This window comes from Mustela erminea, chromosome X (genome assembly GCF_009829155.1).
Source record: "Mustela erminea isolate mMusErm1 chromosome X, mMusErm1.Pri, whole genome shotgun sequence".
NCBI lineage: Eukaryota > Metazoa > Chordata > Mammalia > Carnivora > Mustelidae > Mustela > Mustela erminea.
In genome coordinates this window covers 53993693-54002509 of record NC_045635.1, presented here as the reverse complement: position 1 = coordinate 54002509, position 8817 = coordinate 53993693, and the positions used below count along the sequence as shown (strand labels likewise).

General features: G+C 40.9%; 1 long non-coding RNA gene across 1 annotated transcript; it reads right to left on the bottom strand.

Annotated features, from left to right (window-relative positions):
- Positions 1-1184: 1184 nt before the first annotated feature.
- On the bottom strand, positions 1185-4704 carry LOC116583406. Its single transcript, XR_004282713.1, has 3 exons — positions 4535-4704; positions 3418-3510; positions 1185-1760 (listed from the first exon to the last, which is right to left on the bottom strand). It is a non-coding gene; the product is annotated as an uncharacterized LOC116583406 (long non-coding RNA).
- Positions 4705-8817: the final 4113 nt, after the last annotated feature.

Genomic DNA, 8817 nt, shown 5'->3' with positions numbered 1-8817 from the left:
GGAGAGCTTGGACTTTGGCTGGGCCAGAAGTATGAGAAATAATTGAATAGGCAGAAAAAAATGGAGAAAGTATTGCCAGAAGGAAAAAAGACACGGGGAAGAGGAAAAAGATTGATGAGGTCAAAATGTGTTTTTTTTTTAATTTATTTTTTTATTTTCAGCATAACAGTATTCATTATTTTTGCACCACACCCAGTGCTCCATGCAATCCGTGCCCTCTATAATACCCACCACCTGGTACCCTGACCTCCCACCCCCCGCCCCTTCAAAACCCTCAGATTGTTTTTCAGAGTCCATAGTCTCTGATGGTTGACCTCCCCTTCCAATTTCCCCCAACTCCCTTCTCCTCTTTAACTCCCCATATCCTCCATGCTATTTGTTATGCTCCACAAATAAGTGAAACCATATGATAATTGACCCTCTCTGCTTGACTTATTTCACTCAGCATAATCTCTTCCAGTTTTTTTTCTTTTTTTTTTTAAATTATGTTATGTTAGTCACCACACAGCTCATCATTAGTTTTTGATGTAGTGTTCCATAGTTCATTGTCTGCATGTAACACCTACTATATGCAATACATGCCCTCTTTAATATCCATCACTGGACTAACCCATCTCCCCACCCCCACCCCTCTGAAACCCTCAGTCCATAGTCTCTCATGGTTCATCTCCCCCTTTGATTTTCACCCTTCATTTTCCCCTTCCTTCTCCTAATGTCCCCCATGCTATTTCTTATGTTCCACATATAAGTGAAACCATATGATCAAACTGTGGAAGGAGTCCAGATGCCCTTCAACACATGAATAGATAAAGAGGATGTGGTTCATATTTACAATGGAATATACAATGCAATATTACTCAGCCATCAGAAAGGATGAATACCCACCATTTGCATTGATGTGGATGGAACTGGAGGGGATTATGCTAAACAAAATGTGTGAGAGTGTTAATTATCATATGGTTTCACTTATTTGTGGAGCATAACAAATAGCATGGAGGACATGGGGAGTTAGAGAGGAGAAGGGAGTTGGGGGAAATTGGAAGGGGAGGTGAACCATGAGAGACTATGGACTCTGAAAAACAATCTGAGGGGTTTGAAGTGGCGGGGAGGGTGGGAGGTTGGGGTACCAAGTGGTGGGTATTAAAGAGGGCACAGATTGCATGGAGCACTGGGTGTGGTGAAAAAATAATGAATACTGTTATGCTGAAAATAAATAAAAAATAAATTTAAAAAAAAAGCTGAGAATTAGGAAAGTAGATTTCTAAGCCCTGTCATGAAGCTTGTGTGAAAATTCTGATATCCTTACTGGAAGATTCTGTAGAGTAATGTGAAGAAAGAAAATATGAATCAAAGAGCACTTCCATCCCTAGGCCCTATGTACTTTTCCAAGACCATTATCCCTCCCTCAGGTTCTGACAATATAGAAACAGTATAGACTGGAGCTTCAAGAATCACCTCACTTTCCCCCTGGCAACCTCAGATACAATGCTTCAGTCCCTTCAAAGTCACTGAAAATAACTTGTGAGAGCTTAGTTTTTGTTTGGCAAGTGATCTTGTATCCAGCAGCAGTTTATTTGTTATATCCCAACTACCCTGGCCTGGAGCTGTTAGGCATGTGCCGCACTTGGGGTATTTGACAAACTGACACTCTGCCACATGGAGTGTCCAACTCAGCTTGTCAAATACACGGAGCATGACACTGCAGGAGGCCAGACCAGGGGCTTCAGTGGGGAGGCAAAATCTTCCTGGGAGATGTGACCCTGGAGGGAAAGAAAGAAAAAGGAGTCATACCCTGAGCCCCAGAGAAACTGCAGAGGATAAGGACTAGCTGAAACATCAGAATATGGAAGTGAGCAAAATAGACATAAGGATTCCAATCAGAAGATGGATCCTATGGGAAGGCTAAGTTGAGATCACAGATGAGGCCCGAGGGCTCAAGTTGGTGTCTTCAGGCCTATGTACTATAGCTATGGCATCTCTTGGTGTTTCAAGCTTCAATGGGGCTCCTATGTGCAGTAGGGAGGGAATTTGGTCATTGTCTTGCCTTTCTGACCTCAGGAAGGAATTAGATCCCAGAGTCAGTGTCCATACCCCCTTCTCAACCCTCCCACAGTCTTGTAGTTGTGAACATAGACTTTGAGGTTAAACATGTGCTTGAATTTTGGCTCTGTCATTAAGCAGCTAGGAAACCTCAGATAAATTATTTCATCTCTCTGAGCTTGTTTTCTACATGCACAAAATGGGTACGAGTACTTATCTAATAAGTTATTGTGAAAATGGCATGAAATAATGTATATAAAACCTTTAATTCAGTATTTGATATATAACAAATGTTCAAAAATGGTGGTTGTGTTACCAGAAGGAAAGCAAGGGCCATTGATAATTGATTTAACAAGGTCAGGACAGATGAAACAGGAATGCTTTATGGTCTCAGGTTTGCTTAACATGGCCCCACTTGCCCCATCAGGACTCAAGAATGGCAGCTATGAAATGACCATCATCTAATCTTACCCACTCATACAAATAAGGAAACTAAGGTTCATACTGAGGAAGAGAGTTGCTTAAGATTATACAAGTGGTTCACAGTTTAGGCTGTGCCCTATATCACTCCATTGTGCCTCTCAGATTTCCTCATTGGTTCTGTTACCTCCCTGTTATGTATATCTCTCTGGGAAAAGGGAGACACATGCACAAGGATGGCAAAGACAAGGAGAAAACATGGCAATGAGGCACACAGATCTTCCCACCCACAGCCATTAGGGAAATGAGGAAGCTGCCAGCAACATGGTCAGGTCTGGAACTTCTAGGGAAGTTCCCTTGGTAACAGACAGATCCTGTTGATAAAAAATTCCAGGTTGTCTGTGTCTAATGTCTCACCCTCCCTACTGTGGCAATTGATCTGTGAGATAGTAGCTGGCCTATATTAAATACTGGGATGAAAATGGCAAACATTGCAAGATTGTCAGGAATAGAAAACTGCCCCATGAGGTCAGAATGACCTCTCCCAGTTAAGACAAGGCAGAGGGACTTGTCTTTCAGGAACAACAACAACAATAGTGGCAGCAGCAACAACAACATTGTTGTTTTAAAAACTCAACTCTTTTGGTTTAATGTATGTTGGTGAGAGGGTGACATGCTTCTCAAATTTGAGATCTAGGAGTGATTTAAAATATAAGACTACAAAGAGTTTTTCCCATCCCCTCACTTCTGTTCCTAGTCAATCCACTTCAAGCCACCCAGAAGTGTGTGTCTTTCAGCCAAAGCAATAATCTTGGTCCACCATATATGGTATAGTGTGAAGAGTAATACAAACTTGGATTCTAATGCCTTGGGTACCAACCAGCCAATCATGACATCGGGCAAATCTTTCTTTGAGCTTCAGATGTCTTCTCTGGAAATGGGGACAAGAAGACTTACCTGGCAGAATCGTTAGGAAAGAGTTTGTTGAGCTTTCCAGAGCTTCCCATATAGGTGGTCTCAGGCACTTTGGCTCAGACCCTGTGGGTGTGCCTAGCCAAGAAATATGATTAATGGAGTTTGGGTTCAGGATGGCAAGACAGAGAACTAGACTGGTGCCTTTTTCTCTCATTACCCTCATTGGTTACCACCTCCTATGAGAAGACTTGGATAAACTGGAGGTGTCAGTATCCTTCTGAAAGCCCTTTCTGACTTCATAAAAGAGAGAGAGAGAGAAAGAGAGAGAGAGAGATATGAAGTGGCTAAAGATTTCTTCTTAGTACACTCATAGAGTATTAAGAGGCTTAGAGACCATGTTACTCTAGTATTAATGGAAGGAGTCAGTGGCTGAGCTGAAACTAGGTAGGTTTTATTTCCACTCTTGATGTTCTAGTCCCTGACTCTCCACAATAGTATACATAAGAAAATCAGGTTCAGTTGAGAAAGGCTGGTCAGACCCATAGGAAGAAGATACAAATAATAATATTAAGGAACTCTGAAAGCTCTTCCCTTGATCTAAAATACTACATAAAACAACATCCTTTGTCCCTTGACCTACCCTGGCAAGGTTAACACAACAAACAACAGGACTTGCACTGTACCTCATCCAGTTGGGCCTCCTCATATATACTGGAGGCAGTATGGATGTTTTAGGCATGGTTCATCACCACATTCAGCCCCACCCAGAAATATTTACTCAGCATCACTCATGTCCTTTCTCAACAGAGAGTTGACAACCATCAAAATAAGGGTTATAAAAACTAAAAGCATATCTAGGTAAATGGCAAAATCAGGGCTACTACTCAAATTTCCTGACCCCTGAGTCCAGAAAATATTCCACTTCCGTGAGGCTATCTCTTTAAAAGCATGTTTAAAGAAGAAATGTCATCCTCCCTTCTCACTATTAGAATTTTTAGGATAGAAGACCACTGGGAACCTTCCTCTCACCCACTCTTGACCCAGAATCTCTGAAGAGAGTATAAGGAAAGTGTGATAGGCAGGTCCAAGCCATATTTGGTAGCCACAGACACTACCTCAACCTGGGAATTCAAGCAGAGAGAACAAACAGATATTATACCTGTTACTGGAGTGGTGCCTTGTTCTCAGAGGAGGCAAAGGTTCCCTGGTGATGAGACAAACTGCAGAGGCCAGATATAATTGAGCTTTTTGCCTGGAGTAGGAAGGCCGTGTGTTTTGAAGGGCCTTTGGTGTCTTCAAGAGGAAACAGAAATGAGGAAGATAAGGCTGAGGTTAGCCAACGGAAATCTGGGTGCAAAATGACAAAACAGTGCTGTTGTGAAAGGGTTCACTACTGCAGCAACAGTTCCCACTGCCACAAACCACCCTCAGCCCCCACCCCCACCCACTCAAAGCTGACCTCTAACAAATACTGGTTCTCCAAGCTACAATAAGGGAGCTCCAAGCTGCATTAATGCTTTTCCCAATGTTAATGAGAGAATACTGGGATGTCACAGCTGAGACATTATCAAATGAAAATCCATAGTGTCAAAATAGAGAAACAGACCATCTGAGAGATGAAAGAAAATGCCTGATATCAAAAAGCAAATTAGTGGCATAGTTGGAATTTAAACCCACTTCTATCAACTCCAAAACAAGGGTTTTTTCACTGTTAGAATGCCTCCTTATCCCGATATACCCTTTTTACTTTCCTGTGGCATGGCTTCTCACATACACATGGATTCTCAGCTACACAATTTGCAGGACCTAGTGTAAAATGTAATGAGGGCCTGCTATTAAAAAAAAATAAGAAGAAGAATTTCAGGATGGTAACAGCAAAACATTAACCCTTGTTTGTGTGGGGTCTTCTAAGCATGGCACCTGGGAAATTTTACAGGTCACATGCCTATGAAGCTAGCCCTTGCTGGCACATCTCTGACTATAAATAATATTTTAGCATCCAGCTACTTTGAAGGAAATTCACATCTATTAATAATAAGATTATGTGCTTTACATGTGTTATCTCATTTAATCGTCAACTCTCTGTTATGATATCATCATCCCTATGAGAGGATGAAGAAACTGAGGCACATAGAAGAGAAATGGCTTGCCTACAAAAACAAAATTAAGAATTAATTGAGAAGATAGAATTCCTATTCAGATCTTTTTTATTCCAAACGTTAAGCATTTTCTACTCTCTCACAATGGCTACAAGGAGAGAATAAAGTAGCTGACCTTGAGAAGGAAAATATGGTAAAAGACCCTTAGGTTCAACTGTGTCTTTCAGGCTTCATGAAAAGTGTGAGAAGAAAGTGAGTGACTTCCTAGCACCTTGTGTTTGCAATCCTTGGGCAGTCCCCATTCACAGTCTAGAAGACGTTGGATTCCCATTATGCAGTGCTCTACATCATGAATCCTGACAACATGGCAGAAGGGAGAGACAATTTTTTCAATGGTTTTAGGGTATACCTGTGATTGCTTTCAATGATTGCAGTGCTCAAGTCCCAGTCCTTAATCTACATAACAGAAGTAGGACCCTGAGCAGTGCTCAAGCCCTGGTGAATAATCTATCCAAGCTATATACAGTCTTTTAAATTAAGGTTCAAGAGAAAAGCCTATATGCTGGAGTCAGGAAGGAGCCTTGTGCCCCAGTCCCAGATCTGTTAGCTCTGTTTCCTCCCTTAGCTTTGGTTTTTCACTATTCAGTAGAAGCTTGACTAGATGTTCTTAGTGACCTCTCCAACTCAAATATTCCCTGGTTTCCTTTTTTTTTTTTTAGACCAAAAAGCTACATTTACTTGAGTTAATTATTCAGATAAAATAAAAGAACCAAAGAAAGTCATCACTAGATAGTTTTGGAGAAAAGCTATTTGCCCTTTGCAGAACTTCCAGAAAAGTCAATGGCTCAATCAGATGCTAGATAAGCTCCAGATAACATCTCAACTCCAGGACCTTATCTAAAGAGCCTTTAAAAAAAAATTGTCATTTGTCTACCAAGTAGTAGCAATTGAACTTGAGTCAACTGAAGAGATACAAAAATAAGTCATTTATAAGTGATTTGGCACTCTGGGAACAGAGCGCCAAATAAAACAAATATTGTTTTATTGTCTCCAGCTCTGACTTGAGGTTAAAAGCAGTGTTTTTCAAACCTGAATGTGCTGAAGAGTCTCCAGGATGCCTGCAGACTTCCTTGGGAGATTTCCTCTTAGTAGATCTGCACTGCTGTTATAGAATTTTGACTTTTAAAAAATATCTGAGATGATTCTGATGTTTATGGTTTAAAGTTCTTTTTTTTTTTTTAAAGATGTATTTATTTGAGAGAGAGAGAGAAAGAGAGAGGGAAGGAGAAAGCACATGGCAGGGATGTGGGGCCAGAGGGAGAGAAGCTCAAGCTGACTTCCAATTAATTGTATAGCCTGATACAGGGTTCCATCCCAGGACCCTGAGATCATGACCTGAGTTGAATTCAGGAGCCTGCCACTCAGCCTCTTTTTTTTTTTTTTCTTAAGATTTTATTTATTTGAAAGACAGAAATCACAAGTAGGCAAAGAGGGAGGAACAGAGAGAGGGGGAGGCAGGCTCCCCGCCGAGCAGAGAGCCCAATGCAGGGCTCCATCCCAGGACCCTGGGATCACGACCTGATCCAAAGGCAGAGGCTTTAACCCACTGAGCCACCCAGGCACCCTCTGCCGCTCAACCTCTTGAGCCACCCAGGCAACCCTAAAGATCTAAAGATCTTACTTTGGGAAACACTGACATATTTTCAGTTGTTTGCTACATTTGCCATTCTTCATTGCCTCTATTTAAGCCCTAAACAGCCTAAGACAAACATGACCTGGGTGTAGGATGTGGGGTCAGAACACATTGTATTTCATTCTAATCTGTCCTATTTCATTCAATTCCATTAATTTTAGCAAATATTCATTAGGCCAGAGTAGGGAGAGACTAAGTACTTGAACAAAAGAAAATGCATTTTGCTATTAAGGAACTTGCAAATCTTGCAATATCTGTATAATAAGGTAAAATAAAGGGAATTTATTTTGTTCTTGAATGTGTTGCAGGCATTAAGCATAAAGCCTGTCACTTCATGCATACTCAATAAATATTTGCTGAATGTTTAATGAGTGAATAACAAAGCAAGTGAAATTAGGTGATGTAAATTTATAAGCAACATTCTGGTGGTATATGGAGCAGGGTAGGAAGTTAGTGGTGGGGTTGTTAATATTTCTAAAATAGTTCCATTTCTATAATTTGCTTTCCTCCAAACACTACCCCTCAAGCCTCTCATGTTACTCATGTGATATGATCATCTTACCAGCACATAGAATCTTTAGTGAGAGTTTTCTGGTCTAGGTGTCTAAATGGACACTGTAGAAAAATGGATTGGCCATTAAAAAGGCTATGGCCTGTGGGGCGCCTGGAAGGGCAATCTGGGGGTTTTGAGGGGGCGGGGAGTGGGAGGTTGGGGGAACCAGGTGGTGGGTGTTGGAGGGGGCGCCGATTGCACGGAGCGCTGGGTGTGGTGCAAAAACAAAGAATACTGTTATGCTGAAAATAAAAAAAATAAAAATAAATTAAAAAAATAAAGTAGAAAATGAAGATGAAAAAAATGTAAACATGTAAGTAAAATAACTTATTGAAATATAATTACTCATGAAAATTTTCATATAACTGGTTTGCTTTTTAACACTAGATAAAAATATTACTTCAATATAATGGGCTATCAGAGTTAAAGAGTATGGAACTTGGAAGTTAATCCCCAGAAAAAGAATGTAACATAAAGGGAAGTTCTTAAGTAGCTAGAGATCATCATGGAAGGAATTAAGTGACAGGGTCCCCTGGGCAAAATTTTGTGTAAAGTCTGCTCTAAGGAACTCCTAATTTTATATCTCATTTTTTTCTCTCAACTGTTAAAGTACTTTGCTAGTTATGTTTTCAACAATCAACTACCATTTCTGTGAATCAGGGAGATTGTATCATCCCTTCCAATCCACCAAAACATGGAAATGAGGACCCTCTGCCACATGGTTACTTGGCAGATTTGAGATCAGGCCACAGCTTTTTTTTTTTTTTTTTAATTTAATTGACAGGCAGAAATCACAAGCAGGAAGAGAGGCAGTGGAGAGAGAAGGCAGGGGAGGTAGGTTCCCTGCTGAGTGGAGAGCCTGATTTGGGGTTTGATCCCAGGACCCTGGGATCATGACCTGGGCTGAAGGCAGAGGCTTTAACCCTAGTTTCTTTATAAACCTCTCTATCCCTGCCCCTCCCTCACTGTGGGCTTCAGCTTAGAAGAGATTCCCACTTGCTATTACACTACTTTGCAGAAATTTCCTTCTACCAGAATGATTTATTGGCTATGGCCTTGAGAACAGTTTCCCCAGATATGGCTTCTGGAAAGATTCA